The sequence below is a fragment of the Mesoplodon mirus genome (assembly GCF_964341445.2).
Source record: "Mesoplodon mirus genome assembly, contig: SUPER_14_unloc_3, whole genome shotgun sequence".
Classification (NCBI taxonomy): domain Eukaryota; kingdom Metazoa; phylum Chordata; class Mammalia; order Artiodactyla; family Ziphiidae; genus Mesoplodon; species Mesoplodon mirus.
This window is the reverse complement of record NW_028295758.1, coordinates 1,924,570-1,951,638: the sequence shown is the minus strand read 5'-3', so window position 1 is coordinate 1,951,638 and position 27,069 is coordinate 1,924,570.

The following is a 27,069-nucleotide window of genomic DNA, read 5'->3' as shown; positions in this document are numbered from 1 at the left end:
TCTGAAAATACCCTTGGAGAGATCTGCTTATTAAGTTTGGCTTTTTCAGTCTCCCTACTACTTCTTTACTAAACACCAGGCGGTTTCCTTCACTTTTCAGAACCATATTGTTTTTCCCTTCTCTAATGAACTTTGAAATACTTTTGGATGAGCTATTAAGATTGGGAAAAAATAAACATCTCTTTAAAATAAGGAAGATAATAACAATGACAAGTAGAAAAAGCTCTAAAACAGAGAATATCCTCCATTCTAGCCACTGACTGGGAGTGGAAGGTTCGTGCTCGCTGTCCAGGACGTAGAAATAAAAGCTGAGGAGGCGCTGAGGCGTCTCCTGGATCTCTATGAGCCTCCATCATTTCTGCTGAGTAGGGTTGACAGATAAAATATAGACTGTTTAGTTAAATATGAATGTTTGAAAAACAACGAGTACATTTTGAAGATAAGTATGCCCCAAATAGTTCATAGGATCTACTTATACTAAAAATAATGACTTATTATTCATGTGAAGTTCAAGTTTAACTGGGTATCCTGTATTTTTATGTCCTAAATCTGACAGCCCTACTGATGATCCACAATGGAGGCAGTTGAGGAGTGGTACATGCTGGCTCTCGGACAGTCAGAAATGGCTTCAGCAGATCCAGGTACAGTATGAAATTCTTTTTGGATGTAGCTCAGAAGCCATGGCCAGCCCTTGACTGCAAGTACTGCCTCGGGTTTCCCTGAGGTGGGGTAAACCTTCCTCTTAATGGCCTTTTGGTAAGTCTGGAAGACCATATCCAAGGGGAGCCCCAAAGTCAGTTTCATCCTCACAACCATGTTTCCAATTCCTGGAATTGGCTGCATGTGACTCACAAGAGCTGAGGAGGTTTGTGGAAGTTGGGAGTGGCATAGCTTGAACCCTTTGTAGGTAAAGTTTTGCTGTTGTGAGAGTTTTAACAGGAGCAATGTGAAAGACTCCAAGTCCCCAGGTAGATAGAAATAATCCTGTTCTACCTGTGTGTATGTGACAAGTCTCTAATAGTTCAGAGAGCAAGTATCTGGTCTTAGAAAGACTGATCCAAGCTTGGATGTTTCTGGTGACAAGGCAAGGTCCTGAGTTTCAAGTTCACCTTTTATGGTTGAGGAGACAATAAGGTGGTCAGAAGGGAAATCATGGAGGAGACCTTGGCTTCATCCATCGTGCAGGCTTGTATATGTGGTTCTATGTAGATTGTGTTTCAAAGGTGGAGCTTGTTTACAACTATGAACATTCTCCGATGTGCTTTTTGGACCTTCATTCCCAGAGCGAGAGCAGTGCCGAGGCTCTAGAAATGCCATGGATATTCTGAGCTGTCAGTGGCATTTCCCCGGTACTGTTCCCTTGGTGCCGCTCCTTGAAATGTCCAAAGGGATTATCATGTGTCTTGTGGCGGGTCCTAGCATTGTGAAAGGAAGCTGCTGCACCTGGCTCAGAGGATTTCGGATGTGGTGGGAGGAGGAGTAGTACTACGACTCTAAATTGTATCACAGCATATCGATTCCATCTTGAGAGTGGGGTTGGGGGGTTATGAAGGGGGGCTTTTATTGTACTTTTATACATTGTACCCTTGAAACTAATTCAATTTTTAAAAATTAATTAATTTATTTGGGGCTGCATTGGGTCTTTGTTGCTGCTAGCGGGTGTTCTCTAGTTGCAGTGAGCGGGGGCTCCTCTTGGCTGTGGTGCACGGGCTTCTCATTGCAGTGGCTTCTCTTGTTGCGGAGCATGGTCTCTAGGCACGCAGGCTTCCGTAGTTGTGGCACGTGGGCTCGGTTGATGTGGCACACGGGCTCTAGAGCGCAGGCTCAGTAGTTGTGGCGCGCGGGCTTAGTTACTCCGTGGCACGTGGGATCTTCCCAGACCAGGGCTCGAACCCATGACCCCTGCATTCGCAGGCATATTTTTAACCACTGCTCCACCAGGGAAGCCCGATAATTCAGTTTTTTATAAAGAGAAGATTCCTAATATTATTCCAAAATTTAAAAAATATGTAGTTGGATAACACTATGAAAAATTAACTGATATATTCTTTTATTATTTCTCTTTGCTCCCTGGATTTTTTTCCCCATCCAGTCAGCTAGGCACTGTGAGTTCACTGCATTAGGAAGGTAAAGACTCAGCAGAAATGAGGGAGAAAAACAGAAAAGTCTCAGCTTTGGAATGTTCACAACGGAGGCCACAGTAGAACAGGTGAGAATTCTGTGAACCAAAAATAAATGTCGTCTCAAATGCAAAAAAGTATTCTCTGCACTGGGAGGCAGGAGAGGGAGGGAGGGAAGGACTGAAGGAGAGAGATCAGTGTGGCCAGGGACATGGAGACTGTGCTTAAGGACGATATGCCCAGGAAGAGAATCAGAATCTGGAGAAGATTCAGCCTGCACGTGATCATTGCCTCCAGTCAGCACCCTCATCTCAGACGTTGGGAAATTCAGAGAGAGAGTGGGAGTACGTCAGGAGGGCCACGCGCATAGTCTGTGTGGCAGGGGTTGTGGCCGTTCCCTATTTGTGAGGAGTCCCCAGCAATTTGCAGGCCTCTTCTGGAAAATGCTGGCGGACGTCTCTAGTGCTTATGTGAAAGCTTGTTCACAAACCTTGAAAGATACAGATGTAGATGACAGATAGATGCATAGATAGAAAAATGTCATTAAATAAAAGCTCCAGGAAAGGTTTGGAAAATGCCCTTTATTGCATAGGACGCTTCTATTGTCATATGATGTTAGACTGAGTGCCGGTCCCTTCATCCTCCTTCAGACCACGGCATTCTGTCTGCTACTCTCCCGAGGGTCCTTTCTTCTCCCTGGAAGGGATAAAACAAATGAGGTAGAACAGGAAGAGACAAGAAGCACTCCAAGCTCTGCTGGTCAGGGTTACCCTCCAGCATTGCCTTAATGCTCAGAGCCACACACACCACAGTGAGCTTGGCTCCAGATCAACTACCACGCAACGAAGGTTCTGGAACATTTCCATATCTCGGGGGACCTCATTTCCACGTGACTCTCTTTCATATTCCCCTTTGTCACAGAAGGCTAGGTCCAGTGGTCCGGGTGAGATCTCGGCTCAGGCCCAAGGCTCTCAGACCTCAAAGTTCTGGTCCTGCAAGGGCCCCTGTCCTCTCTTGAGACCACTCCTGGCTCTCTCTGCCGAGAAGGAGCTGCTGGCAGTACGTCCTCTAAGAGTTGAGGTCCATCGTGCAGACCCTGAGAAAACTCCTAGGAAAAGGCTCCACCTTCTTGTTTACGTCAACAGAGGTCAATGCCTTTGTTAGTGCTGGGTGTGTCCCATTTGATGCAACTGCAGAGCCATTAGGTCAACCAGCACATGTGTGCGGCCCCTTCCCTTAGACTCCTCTGGGCCCTCGTGACATAGGCTCAGAAGACTGCCAGCCTCAAGCCTTACCTCTTCCAAGGGACGGCCACACCGTCTTCCAGGATCTTCTGTCCCATGAATCTCAGTTGCTGTTTGGAACTCAAAGGAGAGAAAAGACCCTGCCTGCGGGGTCTCTTTGGGCTGGGGCCTTCCCCCGTGGGCTGCTCTCCCTCATTCTCCTTTTCTTCTTGCTTCTCTACCTCCTTCTCCTCCTCCTCCTCCTCCTCCTCCTCCTCCTCCTCGTTCTCCTCCTCCTCCTCCTCGTCCTCTTCCTCAGGGGTGCTCTCGGATTCCACATTGCCCATCCGCTGGGCCATGGTGAGATGAAAGGCACGGCAGCTGAAGCCCTGCAGGACGCCGCCCTTCACGTGCTGCTGGAGGATCTCCAAGGTGGGGAAGACCCGGCAGCAGGCCATGCACCTGAAGCCGGTCTCCATGGTCAGCATCCAGTCCGCTGTCTTGGCGCTGGGTCTCTCCTCGACGGCAGGTGGCCCTGATGGGCTGCCTGGCTCTGCCCTTTCCTCATACTCTTTCTCCTCCCCAGTGGGCTCACTGTCAGACAGGAGGCTTTCGGTGCACACATCAGAAGAGGGGTCAGTGGCTACTGCGCACACATCCTCAGGAAGGGTCACTTCTTCTATCCTCAGCTGCTTTTCAGGCAACTCCAAGGGTTTCTTTGTCTTCCAGGAGACAGCGACACCCTTGTTCACTTGTACCTGCATGTAGTGTATTTTCATGCCCCTTTCCTCTTTGTCTGGGTGCAGATAGTTCTTACAGGTTGAAGAGGGTGAGGAGGAGACACAGTGTGATGGGGAAGCGGTCTCTCCTTCTTCCTGATCCTGGGCTAGGGGTGGTCTAGGCTGGGCAGTGTCTCGATGAAATCTCCGGATTCCTGAAAAAGGAAATTAAAATCATAATAACATGCATGGGCCATGCCGGAAGCTGAGGGAGCAGGTGTGGTAGACGAGAGAGGGACATTGGCACGACATAGCAATGTCGTGAGCTTGGTGTCCGTTGGCCGTAGGACGGAGTGGTGTATGTGGTGTCATCTGTGGGCTTTTCATGTGCGTGGGGGGGTATACTGGAGCGGTGTCTGTATACAGGGGTGTGGAGTATGGTGGTGAGGGCTGTAGTATGTGAGGGATGCGGCTGGATGTGTGTACGATGAGGAGTGTGAGTTTGGGAATATCGGTGGTGCATTCCTTGTGGAATGGGGCTGTGGTGCAGGAGAGTACTGTGGAGCACGTGCTTGGGGTTGATGTGCACTGAGAAGGGCTGTGCCTGGAGGGCGCGTGTATGTGTGAGCTGTGTGCACCTGAGCTGGATGGTCCTGCTCTCAGGCTGGAGGTGTATGATGCAGAACTCTGTCCTTCTCTGGAAGCAAAGGCAAAGACAAAGCCTACATTTTCCTCTGAAGATGCTTAATCTGGTCCCTCTTCCCTCCACCTCAAGCCCAGACCTTTCTGGCCCCTGCTCCTTGACTTCCCCACCACGGTAGTAGCAGTATTCACACACACACCCCCAGACTCAGCTGGCATCCACGCCCTCGGAACAGCTCAGCCATCCTGCCCAGGCTCCTCCACAGAGCCCTCATCACCTCTGATGACCCTGGATTTCCTCTCAGCCTCCCTGGGATCTGTGTGCCTCCTGCTTCACAGCCAAGCACCCCGTCACCTGAGGAGCCCCACGCCCTTACCAGCGTAGCTGAGCTTGCGCAGAGTAGAAGTACAGAAGAAGTATTTAGAGGCAGAGGAGACCTCCACTGCCCCTGGGCTGCAGCCTTGGGCCACCACAGTGGATCCAAGCCGAGGGGGATCCTCTTGTGACTTCGAGATTCCTGAGGGAGGAATGAAAGGCTCAGGGTGGGTTCATCAGTCCTCTGTCCACAAATATTTACTGAGTGTGTGACACGTGTCAGGTGCAGTGAATACACACAGCTGAGAGTGTGGTTCCCAGTGGATCCTCCAGGATTTAATTCCAATCAATACTTATTCTCTCACTGTCTAGTTGGTAATGTAGGCCTCGGTGGTGACTGTGAGTGTGTGGGAAGAGTGAGTGATGTGTATCAGCTAAGTCTGTGGTAAGTGTGGGGTTGGCATGGGGAGCACAGTGCAGACGTGTCTATCTGTGTCTGTGGCCTTTGTGTGCATGGTTTCTGTTCACAAGTCAGGAATTCTGGGACATGTAACGTTTCCTCATTACATGGTGTGGCTTGTATTTATGGTGTGTGTTCATTCATTCATTCACCAAGATTCAGTAAGCAGCTACTCCTGTGTATCCGGCACTCTTCCATTGTTGTAGTCTTTGGTAACGCTGCACATTCTAGTAGGGGAAGACACACACTAAACAAAACTACAATAAATATATAATACATCAGCTGGTGGTAAGTATATAAGGGTTGCCAGACTTAGCGAACAAGAATACAAGGCACCCAGTTAAATTTCAGTTTCAGATAAACCCAGAATAATCTTTTAGTGTAAGTATTCCCATGCAGTATTTGGCCTGACTTAGTTTTAGTGTAAGTATAGCCCATACAATATGTGGGACATACAGATACTGAAAAATTACTTGTTCTTTATCTAGAATTCAAATTGAACTGGATAGCCCATATTTTCTCTGGCAATCCTGACATGGGTTACTGAGACTGTGGTTTACTGTGGTTTGTACAAAGCGGGTCTGGCATTACTCAAGAATGTGTTATAAGTGTGGTGTGTATGACACGTGACTGGTTCTTATAGAGGTATTTAGAGATGGCTGAAGTTAGTTGTGTTTGTGCAAGAGTTGAGGAGATACATGTATATAGTGTGTGTGTGTGTGTGTGTGTGTGTGTCCTATATATATAGTGTGTGTGTCTATATACATATCTCATCTCCAGCGTTTGGTGTTGGAGGAGAGGATTGTGATACAGGTGGGTTGTATGAGAACGTAGTATAGGAGGGATGCGTGTATATACCTCCATGTGCTGTGTGTGGTTTACTAAGGAAGTTATATGTGGGGTGTGTGATATTTTTGCTGCATCAGAGTGTACATGGGTGTATGAGTTACTGTCTCATAAAACACCCCTAACAAGAATTCTGTATACACTCTTACGTACACCGAGTGTCAGCCAGGTCCAGGCAGGGTGACAAGAACTTTACCACGCAGACTTTATATCTGGTAAGCACTCTACCCCCATTCATCTCGCTCTTCTCTGCACTACCACACACACACACACACACACACACACACACACACACTCACACACACACACACAGGAACATAGGGCAAAATATTCTGAATGGTCAGGGGCAGTCATTGCCTTCCCCAGCCTGTCCCAGCCACTGCCTGGAAATCTGCCTGCTGTCTAGAGCTCCATTCCCAGGGCCCATCCTACAGTCTCCAGGGCCCTGGGCCTGGTAGGAGCTACTGGGCTCTAATCTGGGGCAGAGGCCTCTAGCTGGAGCTCTGGGGTGACCACCCCTCTCCCAGGGCAAGCTACTCGCCTACATTTAATGCACGCAGGCACCACGTGGCCCGTGGCTCTCAGAGCTCCCCGCAGGACCCTGAGGCCATTTCTCACCCCCGCTCACGCGGTCTCAGTCTCTGGAAAACCCTTCCCTTCCCTTGATCTCCTTTGGGAAATTCTTCCTGTTGAAGGAATAAAACCTCCTTGCTTTCAATATGACACCATCCCTAGACAAACAATCTTCTTTCAAAGTGCATTCCACTTGTCAAGATATTTTTCAACAGGGCCTTCAACTCATGGGGCTTCTCTTTCCACTTTGGTAAAAGAGGCCAAGCAACTCATGGGTCTCTCTCAGCATCCTTGCATCCTTCACATCCCCCACCTCATGACCCCTAGGAAAGATCCAAGAGCATAAGAGAGAAATCGGGGACTGAGAAAAGCTGCACCTCTAGGTCTGTGCAAGCAGGATGCAGCCTGCTGTGAGTCCGACAAAGCTCCAGGCCCGGCTGCCCCAGGAGAGAGTCCTCAGACCAGCGGAGCTGACCTCCCATCTCCCAGGGGGCATCTGGCCGTTCTGTGCTGTCTCACACCACAGGGACCCTCCGGATAGATACGGCAGCATCAGTGAGACAAGGTCTCTCGCTCCCTGCTTCACAGGTGACACGTTCTCAGTCCCCCGCTTCCTAGAGAAGCTTCAGTTTGGCAGAAACCCATGTGCCCCAGACAAGTTGCCCCCCACATACCTCCTCCGTTCTCGGCAGTTTCCTGGGACTCTTCATTTTCCAGATGTTTCCTCTTTTGTCGCCGTTCCATCGTACCAACTAGAAGTCTCCCTTAGAAGATGCCTCAAGAGATGTCCAACTCCTCCTCTTCCCTACAGGTTGGCCCTTCTTGGCTCTTGGGCAATCCGTTGAAATGATTCAATACAAACAAAAATAGTCAAGTCTCCTAAATGGCTGAAAAACTTGTACCACTTGGTGAACCAGCAGTAGTGCCTAGTGCTCACCAGGGCTGTTATGTTTGCAAGGTTGCCAGGCTCACAGTGGAATTCTGTGACCTCAGTGATGACATCAGAGCATTCGGTGGACCTAGGTTGAGCACAGTGTCTGCAATAGCACAGGCCCCATTTTCAAGAACAATTCCTTTTTCCCAGCCGAAGCTTTCCCGTGAAAGGGAAAGGTTCCTACCATATCTATTATAAATTGTATCATACCATGTCTATTATACAATTCACATTTTGATTGGAGATCTTTTAATGTCTTTTCTAGAGAGATTTAATATGAATGTTTTAAATGGTCTCCAGTTTCCCTGTGGATTATTGACATTTTAAACTCTGCACTTCAATTTTCCCTCAATACGTGTAATTTTGTCACGGCTATTTCTGTACTTAAAGATGAGGAACTATATAATTGATTTCTTCATTTTTTCCCCATCTCTTTCCAAGGTACTGCATTTGATTGTGTCTTGCGACTGAGTGAAAAATGCTAGTCCTTGAGTCAGGACATTGGGCCCTTTAGCAAGTAACTCAACCTATCTGGGCTTCAGCTTCTGTATGTGCGATCAAGAGGCTTGGACTAGCTGACTTTTCAAATGCTGTGTTTCTTTGATTCACTCTCACTTACTGATCTGCTCCTTAAGAAGAGGGTCTGTTCTCATAAAGTAACAACAGTCTCTTCCTAACCTTGGGTTGGGCGGAGTTTAACTGTTCGTACTCAGTTCGTTAGTTATATTGCCTTCTACGTATGCTTAGCTCTAAATAATTTATACGGCTCTTGTGACAATTTTTAGATCTTCTTTTTTTCTTATTTTCTTTTATAGTTTCTAATTTGTTATCGCCAGTGTAGAGGAGCCTGATTGACTTTTAAAATTTATTGATCTTGTATGTGTGTGCCTTGTTGAACCGTCTTATTAGTTCCTGCTAGTTTATCTGTGGGTTCTTTTGGGTCTCCTAGATAAATGAGCATATTAAATGTAAATAATGTGTTCTTTGGATAAAGTTTATTTTCTTGCATCTCTATATATAGAAGCAATATGTTGAATTGATTTAAATATTTAAACACTTACATACCTGTTATCACAATCTAACATTGTTTATCTTATTTTCTTTCAATCAATATTATGTTTTCAAGATTTATCCACGTGAATCCATAGAGATCTAGGTCTTTGATTTTTGACTGTTTGATATTATGTGATCACATGCATATAGCATCATTTATTTTCCATTCAAGCATTATTGGACAATTGGATTGTTTCCCTCCCTTCTCTAGAACAAACAACATTTCCCAGAATATCCCTGAAGATGACTGACAGTCGAGAAGGGCCAGGCTGCCCGAAGGATTGCTACTTGCTTTTAGCCACCTTCCAACAGGCCGTCTCCAGCCAGCAATTTGAAGCACAGCTGAAATGAGAACTGCCCCAAATGTGAAAATCTTAGGAGCTTCCTAGAAGGTGGGAGGTTAATGATAGGCATCCTGCTGGGATCCCAGGGGAGTCTGAGCTGGCCTGAAGCTCATCTTCCTCCTCCACCTCTCAAGAGAAATGTGGAGGAAAGAAGACTTCAAAAACTGTGAGCAGGCAGAGGGAGAGATATTGGGGGCCGAAGCTGTAACTGAGGTCTTGGAGTGGGCGGTGAGCACGCAGAGCCTCTCGAGAGCCAGGCTCTGCCTTCTGAGGACTTCTCCCCTAAGGCTGCTCATAATTCACGTGATACCAGCCATATAGAGCCGACTTGGCCCACACTGTCACAGAAAGCCTTATCAGAATCTCTTCTTCTTCATACACTCTTGTGTCTGTTACTTGGTTATTGCCTTTGGTACTCCACTGATGTGAACCACAGTCGCCAGGGGATGGAGGACACTAGTGACCCATCTTGCTCTGTGGCCTCAGTCCACAGCTGGAGGGTAAGGGAAGAGGCCAAATGAAGGTCAAGAAGGAAAGATGGAGTTTGAAGAGAAGACCTGAGTTAAGGGTGTCTTCTCAAGTCTTGATGACTGAAATGTAGCTCCAGTACCTGAAGTCCTGCTTGTTCTCAAGGCTGACCGCGGGGCTGGGTGCACTCAGTGAAGGAACCGTATACACTTAGTATTTCCTTGCTTGCTCACACTTGCCCTCCTCTGATACACCCTCTGCAAGACTGATCTTCCCCTGAAACAACTTTCCCCCTGCTACTGTCATCTCAGGAACATTTGCTTCCCCTTCCTAGTGTCCCCCTAGAATGCCATTGCAGCCAATTCATAATTTGATAATCATGCTGCTTACCATATTCTCAGCAACTTCTGAGAAATTTTATTCACTTTATTCCATAGTCTTCACCCATCAATAATCTTCCTTAACTTCCTAGCTGCAGGTTAACCCATTCGGAATCATTTCTTTTGCTTTCTCTTCTTTGGCAAATCCTTTCTATCTTTTAAGGTCTTTTTCTTGTCTCTCTACCATCCTGCCTTCCTGAACTTCTTTTTTTTTCGTTTAAGTAACCTTTCAATCTCCTTCCCCAATTTCCTCATAAACATTGAGAGTTTATTCCTCACACGTTAGACAGCGGTTTATGAATGGCCAGGCATAATGGACTCAGAATGAGTTGGCACCCCCGAGGTACCTGTCTTGCTGGGGAGCCACAGGTGAAGGGCTCTCTGCTGGACACATGTTTGCATGGAGTCAGGCTGAGTGGCCTCAGGGTGTTTGCTCTGCACTTGTGTGTGTTTCTCCCTAGTTGGTTTCCTTGTCCAGCCACCTGTGACCTCCCTCCATCCAGCCCAGGGAATCCTTCTCATCACAGGGGTAGGATGTTTGTCTCATTTTCCATCACATCCTTTCCCCAAAGTTTGGTTGTGAGTTGTTCCCATTCCAAAGACCTTTCCTCTTTGAAGAGAAAAGAGAAAATCTTGTCTCTCCTTTTCTCTCACTTCACTTCTGCTCTATTATCTCCTCCGTCCAGAATGGCCCACTGACTCACATGGGTGTAGATCCAAAGATGGCAAGAAATGCCAGCAATTCTGAGATAATAATACGGATGGATCAGGAAAACTTGAAAACCTTTATCCCGCCACATTAAAAAAAATTGCACTTCCAGTGTATTCAGAGTCTCAGTGTAGAAACACAAATGATAGAGAAATTGAATTACACTCAAGTTTTTCTTTCCTCCTTTCCTGATTTATTCTAATCCTCCAAGTTAACATGATGAACTCTTTGTTGTGTAAAGTTTCAGACATTTTCTACCCATGCACACTTTTCTTCTTTTCACATTAGAGTGTGAACTAGGTCACTTTCAACATGCTGTGATTCTGTGATTCACTGTCTCCCACCGAGTCATCCACGGATAATGTCATCTGTTTCACGGAGAAATATTTCCAATAGCTAATAGCCAATGTCTGTGGAGTGCTTACTCTGTGTCGGTTTCTTGTAACTACTTTACAGATCATTTGTACAGCGTACCCATGGACCAGGTACAATTATGACCCCCAAGTGACAGATAAGTGCAGATAAGTACAAATAAATACAGAGGCCAAGTGACTTGCCCAAGACACTGGAGCAAATCAAAATCCATGCCTCTGTAATCATTTTGCTCTATTGCCTCTGTCTGGGAGGCTTGATGATTTGGCAACTAAAACCTTAAATATCATGTTCCATTTTTATATCTGTGACACAAGCGTGGGGCTGTGATACGGGGTAACTAACCTGACTACTTTTGAAAACCCTTATGCACCTGGATGAAAGTAAGCCAGGGACTGCAAGCCATAGATTTAAGGTTTCCTACCAACTTTTAAAAATAGCTTCTTGAATGCAATTTATGTAGTGTCAAGTCTAGGATGTAGTCCAAATAGTAACAGAAAAATGGAGATATGTAGGAAAATACTTAAAGTTGACAAGTATTGGGAGTGTAGTATTTTTGGGGCCAGCGTGTAGACCACAGGAAAACTTGCTGTTTCCATCCCAAAGGGAAGAGCCCTACGTTGCAACTGCCAAGGTCCCTGGGGCAGCAAGTGTGCTCACTGCTTAGTAAAGAAGCATCCTCAGTTTGATAGAATCATATGGGAGCCTTACATTTGGTTAGCAGTTCTACATTCTTGATGTAATAATATTTTCAGGGTGTGGGAGGGTATCAAGCTCTGAAAATACCCTTGGAGAGATCTGCTTATTAAGTTTGGCTTTTTCAATCTCCCTACTACTTCTTTACTAAACACCAGGCGGTTTCCTTCACTTTTCAGAACCATGTTGTTTTTCCCTTGTCTAATGAACTTTGAAATACTTTTGGATGAGCTATTAAGTTTGGGGAAAAATAAACATCTCTTTAAAATAAGGAAGATAATAACAATGACAAGTAGAAAAAGCTCTAAAACAGAGAATATCCTCCATTCTAGCCAATGACGGAGTGGAAGGTTCGTGCTCGCTGTCCAGGACGTAGAAATAAAAGCTGAGGAGGCGCTGAGGCGTCTCCTGGATCTCTATGAGCCTCCATCATTTCTGCTGAGTAGGGTTGACAGATGAAATATAGGCTGTTTAGTTAAATATGAATGTTTGAAAAACAACGAGTACATTTTGAAGATAAGTATGCCCCAAATAGTTCATAGGATCTACTTATACTAAAAATAATGACTTATTATTCATGTGAAGTTCAAGTTTAACTGGGTATCCTGTATTTTTATGTCCTAAATCTGACAGCCCTACTGATGATCCACAATGGAGGCAGTTGAGGAACGGTACATGCTGGCTCTCGGACAGTCAGAAATGGCTTCAGCCGATCCAGGTACAGTATGAAATTCTTTTTGGATGTAGCTCAGAAGCCATGGCCAGCCCTTGACTGCAAGTACTGCCTCGGGTTTCCCTGAGGTGGGGTAAACCTTCCTCTTAATGGCCTTTTGGTAAGTCTGGAAGACCATATACAAGGGGAGCCCCAAAGTCAGTTTCATCCTCACAACCATGTTTCCAATTCCTGGAATTGGCTGCATGTGACTCACAAGAGCTGAGGAGGTTTGTGGAAGTTGGGAGTGTCATAGCTTGAACCCTTTGTAGGTAAAGTTTTGCTGTTGTGAGAGTTTTAACAGGAGCAATGTGAAAGACTCCAAGTCCCCAGGTAGATAGAAATAATCCTGTTCTACCTGTGTGTATGTGACAAGTCTCTAATAGTTCAGAGAGCAAGTATCTGGTCTTAGAAAGACTGATCCAAGCTTGGATGTTTCTGGTGACAAGGCAAGGTCCTGTGTTTCAAGTTCACCTTTTATGGTTGAGGAGACAATAAGGTGGTCAGAAGGGAAATCATGGAGGAGACCTTGGCTTCATCCATCGTGCAGGCTTGTATATGTGGTTCTATGTAGATTGTGTTTCAAAGGTGGAGCTTGTTTACAACTATGAACATTCTCCGATGTGCTTTTTGGACCTTCATTCCCAGAGCGAGAGCAGTGCCGAGGCTCTAGAAATGCCATGGATATTCTGAGCTGTCAGTGGCATTTCCCCGGTACTGTTCCCTTGGTGCCGCTCCTTGAAATGTCCAAAGGGATTATCATGTGTCTTGTGGCGGGTCCTAGCATTGTGAAAGGAAGCTGCTGCACCTGGCTCAGAGGATTTCGGATGTGGTGGGAGGAGGAGTAGTACTACGACTATAAATTGTATCACAGCATATCGATTCCATCTTGAGAGTGGGGTTGGGGGGTTATGAAGGGGGGCTTTTATTGTACTTTTATACATTGTACCCTTGAAACTAATTCAATTTTTAAAAATTAATTAATTTATTTGGGGCTGCATTGGGTCTTTGTTGCTGCTAGCGGGTGTTCTCTAGTTGCAGTGAGCAGGGGCTCCTCTTGGCTGTGGTGCACGGGCTTCTCATTGCAGTGGCTTCTCTTGTTGCGGAGCATGGTCTCTAGGCACGCAGGCTTCCGTAGTTGTGGCACGTGGGCTCGGTTGATGTGGCACACGGGCTCTAGAGCGCAGGCTCAGTAGTTGTGGCACGCGGGCTTAGTTACTCCGTGGCACGTGGGATCTTCCCAGACCAGGGCTCGAACCCATGACCCCTGCATTCGCAGGCATATTCTTAACCACTGCTCCACCAGGGAAGCCCGATAATTCAGTTTTTTATAAAGAGAAGATTCCTAATATTATTCCAAAATTTAAAAATATGTAGTTGGATAACACTATGAAAAATTAACTGATATATTCTTTTATTATTTCTCTTTGCTCCCTGGATTTTTTTCCCCATCCAGTCAGCTAGGCACTGTGAGTTCACTGCATTAGGAAGGTAAAGACTCAGCAGAAATGAGGGAGAAAAACAGAAAAGTCTCAGCTTTGGAATGTTCACAACGGAGGCCACAGTAGAACAGGTGAGAATTCTGTGAACCAAAAATAAATGTCGTCTCAAATGCAAAAAAGTATTCTCTGCACTGGGAGGCAGGAGAGGGAGGGAGGGAAGGACTGAAGGAGAGAGATCAGTGTGGCCAGGGACATGGAGACTGTGCTTAAGGACGATATGCCCAGGAAGAGAATCAGAATCTGGAGAAGATTCAGCCTGCACGTGATCATTGCCTCCAGTCAGCACCCTCATCTCAGACGTTGGGAAATTCAGAGAGAGAGTGGGAGTACGTCAGGAGGGCCACGCGCATAGTCTGTGTGGCAGGGGTTGTGGCCGTTCCCTATTTGTGAGGAGTCCCCAGCAATTTGCAGGCCTCTTCTGGAAAATGCTGGCGGACGTCTCTAGTGCTTATGTGAAAGCTTGTTCACAAACCTTGAAAGATACAGATGTAGATGACAGATAGATGCATAGATAGAAAAATGTCATTAAATAAAAGCTCCAGGAAAGGTTTGGAAAATGCCCTTTATTGCATAGGACGCTTCTATTGTCATATGATGTTAGACTGAGTGCCGGTCCCTTCATCCTCCTTCAGACCACGGCATTCTGTCTGCTACTCTCCCGAGGGTCCTTTCTTCTCCCTGGAAGGGATAAAACAAATGAGGTAGAACAGGAAGAGACAAGAAGCACTCCAAGCTCTGCTGGTCAGGGTTACCCTCCAGCATTGCCTTAATGCTCAGAGCCACACACACCACAGTGAGCTTGGCTCCAGATCAACTACCACGCAACGAAGGTTCTGGAACATTTCCATATCTCGGGGGACCTCATTTCCACGTGACTCTCTTTCATATTCCCCTTTGTCACAGAAGGCTAGGTCCAGGGGTCCGGGTGAGATCTCGGCTCAGGCCCAAGGCTCTCAGACCTCAAAGTTCTGGTCCTGCAAGGGCCCCTGTCCTCTCTTGAGACCACTCCTGGCTCTCTCTGCCGAGAAGGAGCTGCTGGCAGTACGTCCTCTAAGAGTTGAGGTCCATCGTGCAGACCCTGAGAAAACTCCTAGGAAAAGGCTCCACCTTCTTGTTTACGTCAACAGAGGTCAATGCCTTTGTTAGTGCTGGGTGTGTCCCATTTGATGCAACTGCAGAGCCATTAGGTCAACCAGCACATGTGTGCGGCCCCTTCCCTTAGACTCCTCTGGGCCCTCGTGACATAGGCTCAGAAGACTGCCAGCCTCAAGCCTTACCTCTTCCAAGGGACGGCCACACCGTCTTCCAGGATCTTCTGTCCCATGAATCTCAGTTGCTGTTTGGAACTCAAAGGAGAGAAAAGACCCTGCCTGCGGGGTCTCTTTGGGCTGTGGCCTTCCCCCGTGGGCTGCTCTCCCTCATTCTCCTTTTCTTCTTGCTTCTCTACCTCCTTCTCCTCCTCCTCCTCCTCCTCCTCCTCCTCGTTCTCCTCCTCCTCCTCCTCGTCCTCTTCCTCAGGGGTGCTCTCGGATTCCACATTGCCCATCCGCTGGGCCATGGTGAGATGAAAGGCATGGCAGCTGAAGCCCTGCAGGACGCCGCCCTTCACGTGCTGCTGGAGGATCTCCAAGGTGGGGAAGACCCGGCAGCAGGCCATGCACCTGAAGCCGGTCTCCATGGTCAGCATCCAGTCCGCTGTCTTGGCGCTGGGTCTCTCCTCGACGGCAGGTGGCCCTGATGGGCTGCCTGGCTCTGCCCTTTCCTCATACTCTTTCTCCTCCCCAGTGGGCTCACTGTCAGACAGGAGGCTTTCGGTGCACACATCAGAAGAGGGGTCAGTGGCTACTGCGCACACATCCTCAGGAAGGGTCACTTCTTCTATCCTCAGCTGCTTTTCAGGCAACTCCAAGGGTTTCTTTGTCTTCCAGGAGACAGCGACACCCTTGTTCACTTGTACCTGCATGTAGTGTATTTTCATGCCCCTTTCCTCTTTGTCTGGGTGCAGATAGTTCTTACAGGGTGAAGAGGGTGAGGAGGAGACACAGTGTGATGGGGAAGCGGTCTCTCCTTCTTCCTGATCCTGGGCTAGGGGTGGTCTAGGCTGGGCAGTGTCTCGATGAAATCTCCGGATTCCTGAAAAAGGAAATTAAAATCATAATAACATGCATGGGCCATGCCGGAAGCTGAGGGAGCAGGTGTGGTAGACGAGAGAGGGACATTGGCACGACATAGCAATGTCGTGAGCTTGGTGTCCGTTGGCCGTAGGACGGAGTGGTGTATGTGGTGTCATCTGTGGGCTTTTCATGTGCGTGGGGGGGTATACTGGAGCGGTGTCTGTATACAGGGGTGTGGAGTATGGTGGTGAGGGCTGTAGTATGTGAGGGATGCGGCTGGATGCGTGTACGATGAGGAGTGTGAGTTTGGGAATATCGGTGGTGCATTCCTTGTGGAATGGGGCTGTGGTGCAGGAGAGTACTGTGGAGCACGTGCTTGGGGTTGATGTGCACTGAGAAGGGCTGTGCCTGGAGGGCGCGTGTATGTGTGAGCTGTGTGCACCTGAGCTGGATGGTCCTGCTCTCAGGCTGGAGGTGTATGATGCAGAACTCTGTCCTTCTCTGGAAGCAAAGGCAAAGACAAAGCCTACATTTTCCTCTGAAGATGCTTAATCTGGTCCCTCTTCCCTCCACCTCAAGCCCAGACCTTTCCGGCCCCTGCTCCTTGACTTCCCCACCATGGTAGTAGCAGTATTCACACACACATCCCCAGACTCAGCTGGCATCCACGCCCTCGGAACAGCTCAGCCATCCTGCCCAGGCTCCTCCACAGAGCCCTCATCACCTCTGATGACCCTGGATTTCCTCTCAGCCTCCCTGGGATCTGTGTGCCTCCTGCTTCACAGCCAAGCACCCCGTCACCTGAGGAGCCCCACTCCCTTACCAGCGTAGCTGAGCTTGCGCAGAGTAGAAGTACAGAAGAAGTATTTAGAGGCAGAGGAGACCTCCACTGCCCCTGGGCTGCAGCCTTGGGCCACCACAGTGGATCCAAGCCGAGGGGGATCCTCTTGTGACTTCGAGATTCCTGAGGGAGGAATGAAAGGCTCAGGGTGGGTTCATCAGTCCTCTGTCCACAAATATTTACTGAGTGTGTGACACGTGTCAGGTGCAGTGAATACACACAGCTGAGAGTGTGGTTCCCAGTGGATCCTCCAGGATTTAATTCCAATCAATACTTATTCTCTCACTGTCTAGTTGGTAATGTAGGCCTCGGTGGTGACTGTGAGTGTGTGGGAAGAGTGAGTGATGTGTATCAGTTAAGTCTGTGGTAAGTGTGGGGTTGGCATGGGGAGCACAGTGCAGACGTGTCTATCTGTGTCTGTGGCCTTTGTGTGCATGGTTTCTGTTCACAAGTCAGGAATTCTGGGACATGTAACGTTTCCTCATTACATGGTGTGGCTTGTATTTATGGTGTGTGTTCATTCATTCATTCACCAAGATTCAGTAAGCAGCTACTCCTGTGTATCCGGCACTCTTCCATTGTTGTAGTCTTTGGTAACGCTGCACATTCTAGTAGGGGAAGACACACACTAAACAAAACTACAATAAATATATAATACATCAGCTGGTGGCAAGTATATAAGGGTTGCCAGACTTAGCGAACAAGAATACAAGGCACCCAGTTAAATTTCAGTTTCAGATAAACCCAGAATAATCTTTTAGTGTAAGTATTCCCATGCAGTATTTGGCCTGACTTAGTTTTAGTGTAAGTATAGCCCATACAATATGTGGGACATACGGATACTGAAAAATTACTTGTTCTTTATCTAGAATTCAAATTGAACTGGATAGCCCATATTTTCTCTGGCAATCCTGACATGGGTTACTGAGACTGTGGTTTACTGTGGTTTGTACAAAGCGGGTCTGGCATTACTCAAGAATGTGTTATAAGTGTGGTGTGTATGACACGTGACTGGTTCTTATAGAGGTATTTAGAGATGGCTGAAGTTAGTTGTGTTTGTGCAAGAGTTGAGGAGATACATGTATATAGTGTGTGTGTGTGTGTGTGTGTGTCCTATATATATAGTGTGTGTGTCTATATACATATCTCATCTCCAGCGTTTGGTGTTGGAGGAGAGGATTGTGATACAGGTGGGTTGTATGAGAACGTAGTATAGGAGGGATGCGTGTATATACCTCCATGTGCTGTGTGTGGTTTACTAAGGAAGTTATATGTGGGGTGTGTGATATTTTTGCTGCATCAGAGTGTACATGGGTGTATGAGTTACTGTCTCATAAAACACCCCTAACAAGAATTCTGTATACACTCTTACGTACACCGAGTGTCAGCCAGGTCCAGGCAGGGTGACAAGAACTTTACCACGCAGACTTTATATCTGGTAAGCACTCTACCCCCATTCATCTCGCTCTTCTCTGCACTACCACACACACACACACACACACACACACACACACACACACACACTCACACACACACACACAGGAACATAGGGCAAAATATTCTGAATGGTCAGGGGCAGTCATTGCCTTCCCCAGCCTGTCCCAGCCACTGCCTGGAAATCTGCCTGCTGTCTAGAGCTCCATTCCCAGGGCCCATCCTACAGTCTCCAGGGCCCTGGGCCTGGTAGGAGCTACTGGGCTCTAATCTGGGGCAGAGGCCTCTAGCTGGAGCTCTGGGGTGACCACCCCTCTCCCAGGGCAAGCTACTCGCCTACATTTAATGCACGCAGGCACCACGTGGCCCGTGGCTCTCAGAGCTCCCCGCAGGACCCTGAGGCCATTTCTCACCCCCGCTCACGCAGTCTCAGTCTCTGGAAAACCCTTCCCTTCCCTTGATCTCCTTTGGGAAATTCTTCCTGTTGAAGGAATAAAACCTCCTTGCTTTCAATATGACACCATCCCTAGACAAACAATCTTCTTTCAAAGTGCATTCCACTTGTCAAGATATTTTTCAACAGGGCCTTCAACTCATGGGGCTTCTCTTTCCACTTTGGTAAAAGAGGCCAAGCAACTCATGGGTCTCTCTCAGCATCCTTGCATCCTTCACATCCCCCACCTCATGACCCCTAGGAAAGATCCAAGAGCATAAGAGAGAAATCGGGGACTGAGAAAAGCTGCACCTCTAGGTCTGTGCAAGCAGGATGCAGCCTGCTGTGAGTCCGACAAAGCTCCAGGCCCGGCTGCCCCAGGAGAGAGTCCTCAGACCAGCGGAGCTGACCTCCCATCTCCCAGGGGGCATCTGGCCGTTCTGTGCCGTCTCACACCACAGGGACCCTCCGGATAGATACGGCAGCATCAGTGAGACAAGGTCTCTCGCTCCCTGCTTCACAGGTGACACGTTCTCAGTCCCCCGCTTCCTAGAGAAGCTTCAGTTTGGCAGAAACCCATGTGCCCCAGACAAGTTGCCCCCCACATACCTCCTCCGTTCTCGGCAGTTTCCTGGGACTCTTCATTTTCCAGATGTTTCCTCTTTTGTCGCCGTTCCATCGTACCAACTAGAAGTCTCCCTTAGAAGATGCCTCAAGAGATGTCCAACTCCTCCTCTTCCCTACAGGTTGGCCCTTCTTGGCTCTTGGGCAATCCGTTGAAATGATTCAATACAAACAAAAATAGTCAAGTCTCCTAAATGGCTGAAAAACTTGTACCACTTGGTGAACCAGCAGTAGTGCCTAGTGCTCACCAGGGCTGTTATGTTTGCAAGGTTGCCAGGCTCACAGTGGAATTCTGTGACCTCAGTGATGACATCAGAGCATTCGGTGGACCTAGGTTGAGCACAGTGTCTGCAATAGCACAGGCCCCATTTTCAAGAACAATTCCTTTTTCCCAGCCGAAGCTTTCCCGTGAAAGGGAAAGGTTCCTACCATATCTATTATAAATTGTATCATACCATGTCTATTATAAAATTCACATTTTGATTGGAGATCTTTTAATGTCTTTTCTAGAGAGATTTAATATGAATGTTTTAAATGGTCTCCAGTTTCCCTGTGGATTATTGACATTTTAAACTCTGCACTTCAATTTTCCCTCAATACGTGTAATTTTGTCACGGCTATTCCTGTACTTAAAGATGAGGAACTATATAATTGATTTCTTCATTTTTTCCCCATCTCTTTCCAAGGTACTGCATTTGATTGTGTCTTGCGACTGAGTGAAAAATGCTAGTCCTTGACTCAGGACATTGGGCCCTTTAGCAAGTAACTCAACCTATCTGGGCTTCAGCTTCTGTATGTGCGACCAAGAGGCTTGGACTAGCTGACTTTTCAAATGCTGTGTTTCTTTGATTCACTCTCACTTACTGATCTGCTCCTTAAGAAGAGGGTCTGTTCTCATAAAGTAACAACAGTCTCTTCCTAACCTTGGGTTGGGCGGAGTTTAACTGTTCGTACTCAGTTCGTTAGTTATATTGCCTTCTACGTATGCTTAGCTCTAAATAATTTATACGGCTCTTGTGACAATTTTTAGATCTTCTTTTTTTCTTATTTTCTTTTATAGTTTCTAATTTGTTATCGCCAGTGTAGAGGAGCCTGATTGACTTTTAAAATTTATTGATCTTGTATGTGTGTGCCTTGTTGAACCGTCTTATTAGTTCCTGCTAGTTTATCTGTGGGTTCTTTTGGGTCTCCTAGATAAATGAGCATATTAAATGTAAATAATGTGTTCTTTGGATAAAGTTTATTTTCTTGCATCTCTATATATAGAAGCAATATGTTGAATTGATTTAAATATTTAAACACTTACATACCTGTTATCACAATCTAACATTGTTTATCTTATTTTCTTTCAATCAATATTATGTTTTCAAGATTTATCCACGTGAATCCACAGAGATCTAGGTCTTTGATTTTTGACTGTTTGATATTATGTGATCACATGCATATAGCATCATTTATTTTCCATTCAAGCATTATTGGACAATTGGAATGTTTCCCTCCCTTCTCTAGAACAAACAACATTTCCCAGAATATCCCTGAAGATGACTGACAGTCGAGAAGGGCCAGGCTGCCCGAAGGATTGCTACTTGCTTTTAGCCACCTTCCAACAGGCCGTCTCCAGCCAGCAATTTGAAGCACAGCTGAAATGAGAACTGCCCCAAATGTGAAGATCTTAGGAGCTTCCTAGAAGGTGGGAGGTTAATGATAGGCATCCTGCTGGGATCCCAGGGGAGTCTGAGCTGGCCTGAAGCTCATCTTCCTCCTCCACCTCTCAAGAGAAATGTGGAGGAAAGAAGACTTCAAAAACTGTGAGCAGGCAGAGGGAGAGATATTGGGGGCCGAAGCTGTAACTGAGGTCTTGGAGTGGGCTGTGAGCACGCAGAGCCTCTCGAGAGCCAGGCTCTGCCTTCTGAGCACTTCTCCCCTAAGGCTGCTCATAATTCACGTGATACCAGCCATATAGAGCCGACTTGGCCCACACTGTCACAGAAAGCCTTATCAGAATCTCTTCTTCTTCATACACTCTTGTGTCTGTTACTTGGTTATTGCCTTTGGTACTCCACTGATGTGAACCACAGTCGCCAGGGGATGGAGGACACTAGTGACCCATCTTGCTCTGTGGCCTCAGTCCACAGCTGGAGGGTAAGGGAAGAGGCCAAATGAAGGTCAAGAAGGAAAGATGGAGTTTGAAGAGAAGACCTGAGTTAAGGGTGTCTTCTCAAGTCTTGATGACTGAAATGTAGCTCCAGTACCTGAAGTCCTGCTTGTTCTCAAGGCTGACCGCGGGGCTGGGTGCACTCAGTGAAGGAACCGTATACACTTAGTATTTCCTTGCTTGCTCACACTTGCCCTCCTCTGATACACCCTCTGCAAGACTGATCTTCCCCTGAAACAACTTTCCCCCTGCTACTGTCATCTCAGGAACATTTGCTTCCCCTTCCTAGTGTCCCCCTAGAATGCCATTGCAGCCAATTCATAATTTGATAATCATGCTGCTTACCATATTCTCAGCAACTTCTGAGAAATTTTATTCACTTTATTCCATAGTCTTCACCCATCAATAATCTTCCTTAACTTCCTAGCTGCAGGTTAACCCATTCGGAATCATTTCTTTTGCTTTCTCTTCTTTGGCAAATCCTTTCTATCTTTTAAGGTCTTTTTCTTGTCTCTCTACCATCTTGCCTTCCTGAACTTCTTTTTTTTTCGTTTAAGTAACCTTTCAATCTCCTTCCCCAATTTCCTCATAAACATTGAGAGTTTATTCCTCACACGTTAGACAGCGGTTTATGAATGGCCAGGCATAATGGACTCAGAATGAGTTGGCACCCCCGAGGTACCTGTCTTGCTGGGGAGCCACAGGTGAAGGGCTCTCTGCTGGACACATGTTTGCATGGAGTCAGGCTGAGTGGCCTCAGGGTGTTTGCTCTGCACTTGTGTGTGTTTCTCCCTAGTTGGTTTCCTTGTCCAGCCACCTGTGACCTCCCTCCATCCAGCCCAGGGAATCCTTCTCATCACAGGGGTAGGATGTTTGTCTCATTTTCCATCACATCCTTTCCCCAAAGTTTGGTTGTGAGTTGTTCCCATTCCAAAGACCTTTCCTCTTTGAAGAGAAAAGAGAAAATCTTGTCTCTCCTTTTCTCTCACTTCACTTCTGCTCTATTATCTCCTCCGTCCAGAATGGCCCACTGACTCACATGGGTGTAGATCCAAAGATGGCAAGAAATGCCAGCAATTCTGAGATAATAATACGGATGGATCAGGAAAACTTGAAAACCTTTATCCCGCCACATTAAAAAAAATTGCACTTCCAGTGTATTCAGAGTCTCAGTGTAGAAACACAAATGATAGAGAAATTGAATTACACTCAAGTTTTTCTTTCCTCCTTTCCTGATTTATTCTAATCCTCCAAGTTAACATGATGAACTCTTTGTTGTGTAAAGTTTCAGACATTTTCTACCCATGCACACTTTTCTTCTTTTCACATTAGAGTGTGAACTAGGTCACTTTCAACATGCTGTGATTCTGTGATTCACTGTCTCCCACCGAGTCATCCACGGATAATGTCATCTGTTTCACGGAGAAATATTTCCAATAGCTAATAGCCAATGTCTGTGGAGTGCTTACTCTGTGTCGGTTTCTTGTAACTACTTTACAGATCATTTGTACAGCGTACCCATGGACCAGGTACAATTATGACCCCCAAGTGACAGATAAGTGCAGATAAGTACAAATAAATACAGAGGCCAAGTGACTTGCCCAAGACACTGGAGCAAATCAAAATCCATGCCTCTGTAATCATTTTGCTCTATTGCCTCTGTCTGGGAGGCTTGATGATTTGGCAACTAAAACCTTAAATATCATGTTCCATTTTTATATCTGTGACACAAGCGTGGGGCTGTGATACAGGGTAAGTAACCTGAGTACTTTTGAAAACCCTTATGCACCTGGATGAAAGTAAGCCAGGGACTGCAAGCCATAGATTTAAGGTTTCCTACCAACTTTTAAAAATAGCTTCTTGAATGCAATTTATGTAGTGTCAAGTCTAGGATGTAGTCCAAATAGTAACAGAAAAATGGAGATATGTAGGAAAATACTTAAAGTTGACAAGTATTGGGAGTGTAGTATTTTTGGGGCCAGCGTGTAGACCACAGGAAAACTTGCTGTTTCCATCCCAAAGGGAAGAGCCCTACGTTGCAACTGCCAAGGTCCCTGGGACAGCAAGTGTGCTCACTGCTTAGTAAAGAAGCATCCTCAGTTTGATAGAATCATATGGGAGCCGTACATTTGGTTAGCAGTTCTACATTCTTGATGTAATAATATTTTCAGGGTGTGGGAGGGTATCAAGCTCTGAAAATACCCTTGGAGAGATCTGCTTATTAAGTTTGGCTTTTTCAGTCTCCCTACTACTTCTTTACTAAACACCAGGCGGTTTCCTTCACTTTTCAGAACCATATTGTTTTTCCCTTCTCTAATGAACTTTGAAATACTTTTGGATGAGCTATTGAGATTGGGAAAAAATAAACATCTCTTTAAAATAAGGAAGATAATAACAATGACAAGTAGAAAAAGCTCTAAAACAGAGAATATCCTCCATTCTAGCCACTGACTGGGAGTGGAAGGTTCGTGCTCGCTGTCCAGGACGTAGAAATAAAAGCTGAGGAGGCGCTGAGGCGTCTCCTGGATCTCTATGAGCCTCCATCATTTCTGCTGAGTAGGGTTGACAGATAAAATATAGACTGTTTAGTTAAATATGAATGTTTGAAAAACAACGAGTACATTTTGAAGATAAGTATGCCCCAAATAGTTCATAGGATCTACTTACACTAAAAATAATGACTTATTATTCATGTGAAGTTCAAGTTTAACTGGGTATCCTGTATTTTTATGTCCTAAATCTGACAGCCCTACTGATGATCCACAATGGAGGCAGTTGAGGAGTGGTACATGCTGGCTCTCGGACAGTCAGAAATGGCTTCAGCAGATCCAGGTACAGTATGAAATTCTTTTTGGATGTAGCTCAGAAGCCATGGCCAGCCCTTGACTGCAAGTACTGCCTCGGGTTTCCCTGAGGTGGGGTAAACCTTCCTCTTAATGGCCTTTTGGTAAGTCTGGAAGACCATATCCAAGGGGAGCCCCAAAGTCAGTTTCATCCTCACAACCATGTTTCCAATTCCTGGAATTGGCTGCATGTGACTCACAAGAGCTGAGGAGGTTTGTGGAAGTTGGGAGTGTCATAGCTTGAACCCTTTGTAGGTAAAGTTTTGCTGTTGTGAGAGTTTTAACAGGAGCAATGTGAAAGACTCCAAGTCCCCAGGTAGATAGAAATAATCCTGTTCTACCTGTGTGTATGTGACAAGTCTCTAATAGTTCAGAGAGCAAGTATCTGGTCTTAGAAAGACTGATCCAAGCTTGGATGTTTCTGGTGACAAGGCAAGGTCCTGAGTTTCAAGTTCACCTTTTATGGTTGAGGAGACAATAAGGTGGTCAGAAGGGAAATCATGGAGGAGACCTTGGCTTCATCCATCGTGCAGGCTTGTATATGTGGTTCTATGTAGATTGTGTTTCAAAGGTGGAGCTTGTTTACAACTATGAACATTCTCCGATGTGCTTTTTGGACCTTCATTCCCAGAGCGAGAGCAGTGCCGAGGCTCTAGAAATGCCATGGATATTCTGAGCTGTCAGTGGCATTTCCCCGGTACTGTTCCCTTGGTGCCGCTCCTTGAAATGTCCAAAGGGATTATCATGTGTCTTGTGGCGGGTCCTAGCATTGTGAAAGGAAGCTGCTGCACCTGGCTCAGAGGATTTCGGATGTGGTGGGAGGAGGAGTAGTACTACGACTATAAATTGTATCACAGCATATCGATTCCATCTTGAGAGTGGGGTTGGGGGGTTATGAAGGGGGGCTTTTATTGTACTTTTATACATTGTACCCTTGAAACTAATTCAATTTTTAAAAATTAATTAATTTATTTGGGGCTGCATTGGGTCTTTGTTGCTGCTAGCGGGTGTTCTCTAGTTGCAGTGAGCGGGGGCTCCTCTTGGCTGTGGTGCACGGGCTTCTCATTGCAGTGGCTTCTCTTGTTGCGGAGCATGGTCTCTAGGCACGCAGGCTTCCGTAGTTGTGGCACGTGGGCTCGGTTGATGTGGCACACGGGCTCTAGAGCGCAGGCTCAGTAGTTGTGGCACGCGGGCTTAGTTACTCCGTGGCACGTGGGATCTTCCCAGACCAGGGCTCGAACCCATGACCCCTGCATTCGCAGGCATATTCTTAACCACTGCTCCACCAGGGAAGCCCGATAATTCAGTTTTTTATAAAGAGAAGATTCCTAATATTATTCCAAAATTTAAAAATATGTAGTTGGATAACACTATGAAAAATTAACTGATATATTCTTTTATTATTTCTCTTTGCTCCCTGGATTTTTTTCCCCATCCAGTCAGCTAGGCACTGTGAGTTCACTGCATTAGGAAGGTAAAGACTCAGCAGAAATGAGGGAGAAAAACAGAAAAGTCTCAGCTTTGGAATGTTCACAACGGAGGCCACAGTAGAACAGGTGAGAATTCTGTGAACCAAAAATAAATGTCGTCTCAAATGCAAAAAAGTATTCTCTGCACTGGGAGGCAGGAGAGGGAGGGAGGGAAGGACTGAAGGAGAGAGATCAGTGTGGCCAGGGACATGGAGACTGTGCTTAAGGACGATATGCCCAGGAAGAGAATCAGAATCTGGAGAAGATTCAGCCTGCACGTGATCATTGCCTCCAGTCAGCACCCTCATCTCAGACGTTGGGAAATTCAGAGAGAGAGTGGGAGTACGTCAGGAGGGCCACGCGCATAGTCTGTGTGGCAGGGGTTGTGGCCGTTCCCTATTTGTGAGGAGTCCCCAGCAATTTGCAGGCCTCTTCTGGAAAATGCTGGCGGACGTCTCTAGTGCTTATGTGAAAGCTTGTTCACAAACCTTGAAAGATACAGATGTAGATGACAGATAGATGCATAGATAGAAAAATGTCATTAAATAAAAGCTCCAGGAAAGGTTTGGAAAATGCCCTTTATTGCATAGGACGCTTCTATTGTCATATGATGTTAGACTGAGTGCCGGTCCCTTCATCCTCCTTCAGACCACGGCATTCTGTCTGCTACTCTCCCGAGGGTCCTTTCTTCTCCCTGGAAGGGATAAAACAAATGAGGTAGAACAGGAAGAGACAAGAAGCACTCCAAGCTCTGCTGGTCAGGGTTACCCTCCAGCATTGCCTTAATGCTCAGAGCCACACACACCACAGTGAGCTTGGCTCCAGATCAACTACCACGCAACGAAGGTTCTGGAACATTTCCATATCTCGGGGGACCTCATTTCCACGTGACTCTCTTTCATATTCCCCTTTGTCACAGAAGGCTAGGTCCAGCGGTCCGGGTGAGATCTCGGCTCAGGCCCAAGGCTCTCAGACCTCAAAGTTCTGGTCCTGCAAGGGCCCCTGTCCTCTCTTGAGACCACTCCTGGCTCTCTCTGCCGAGAAGGAGCTGCTGGCAGTACGTCCTCTAAGAGTTGAGGTCCATCGT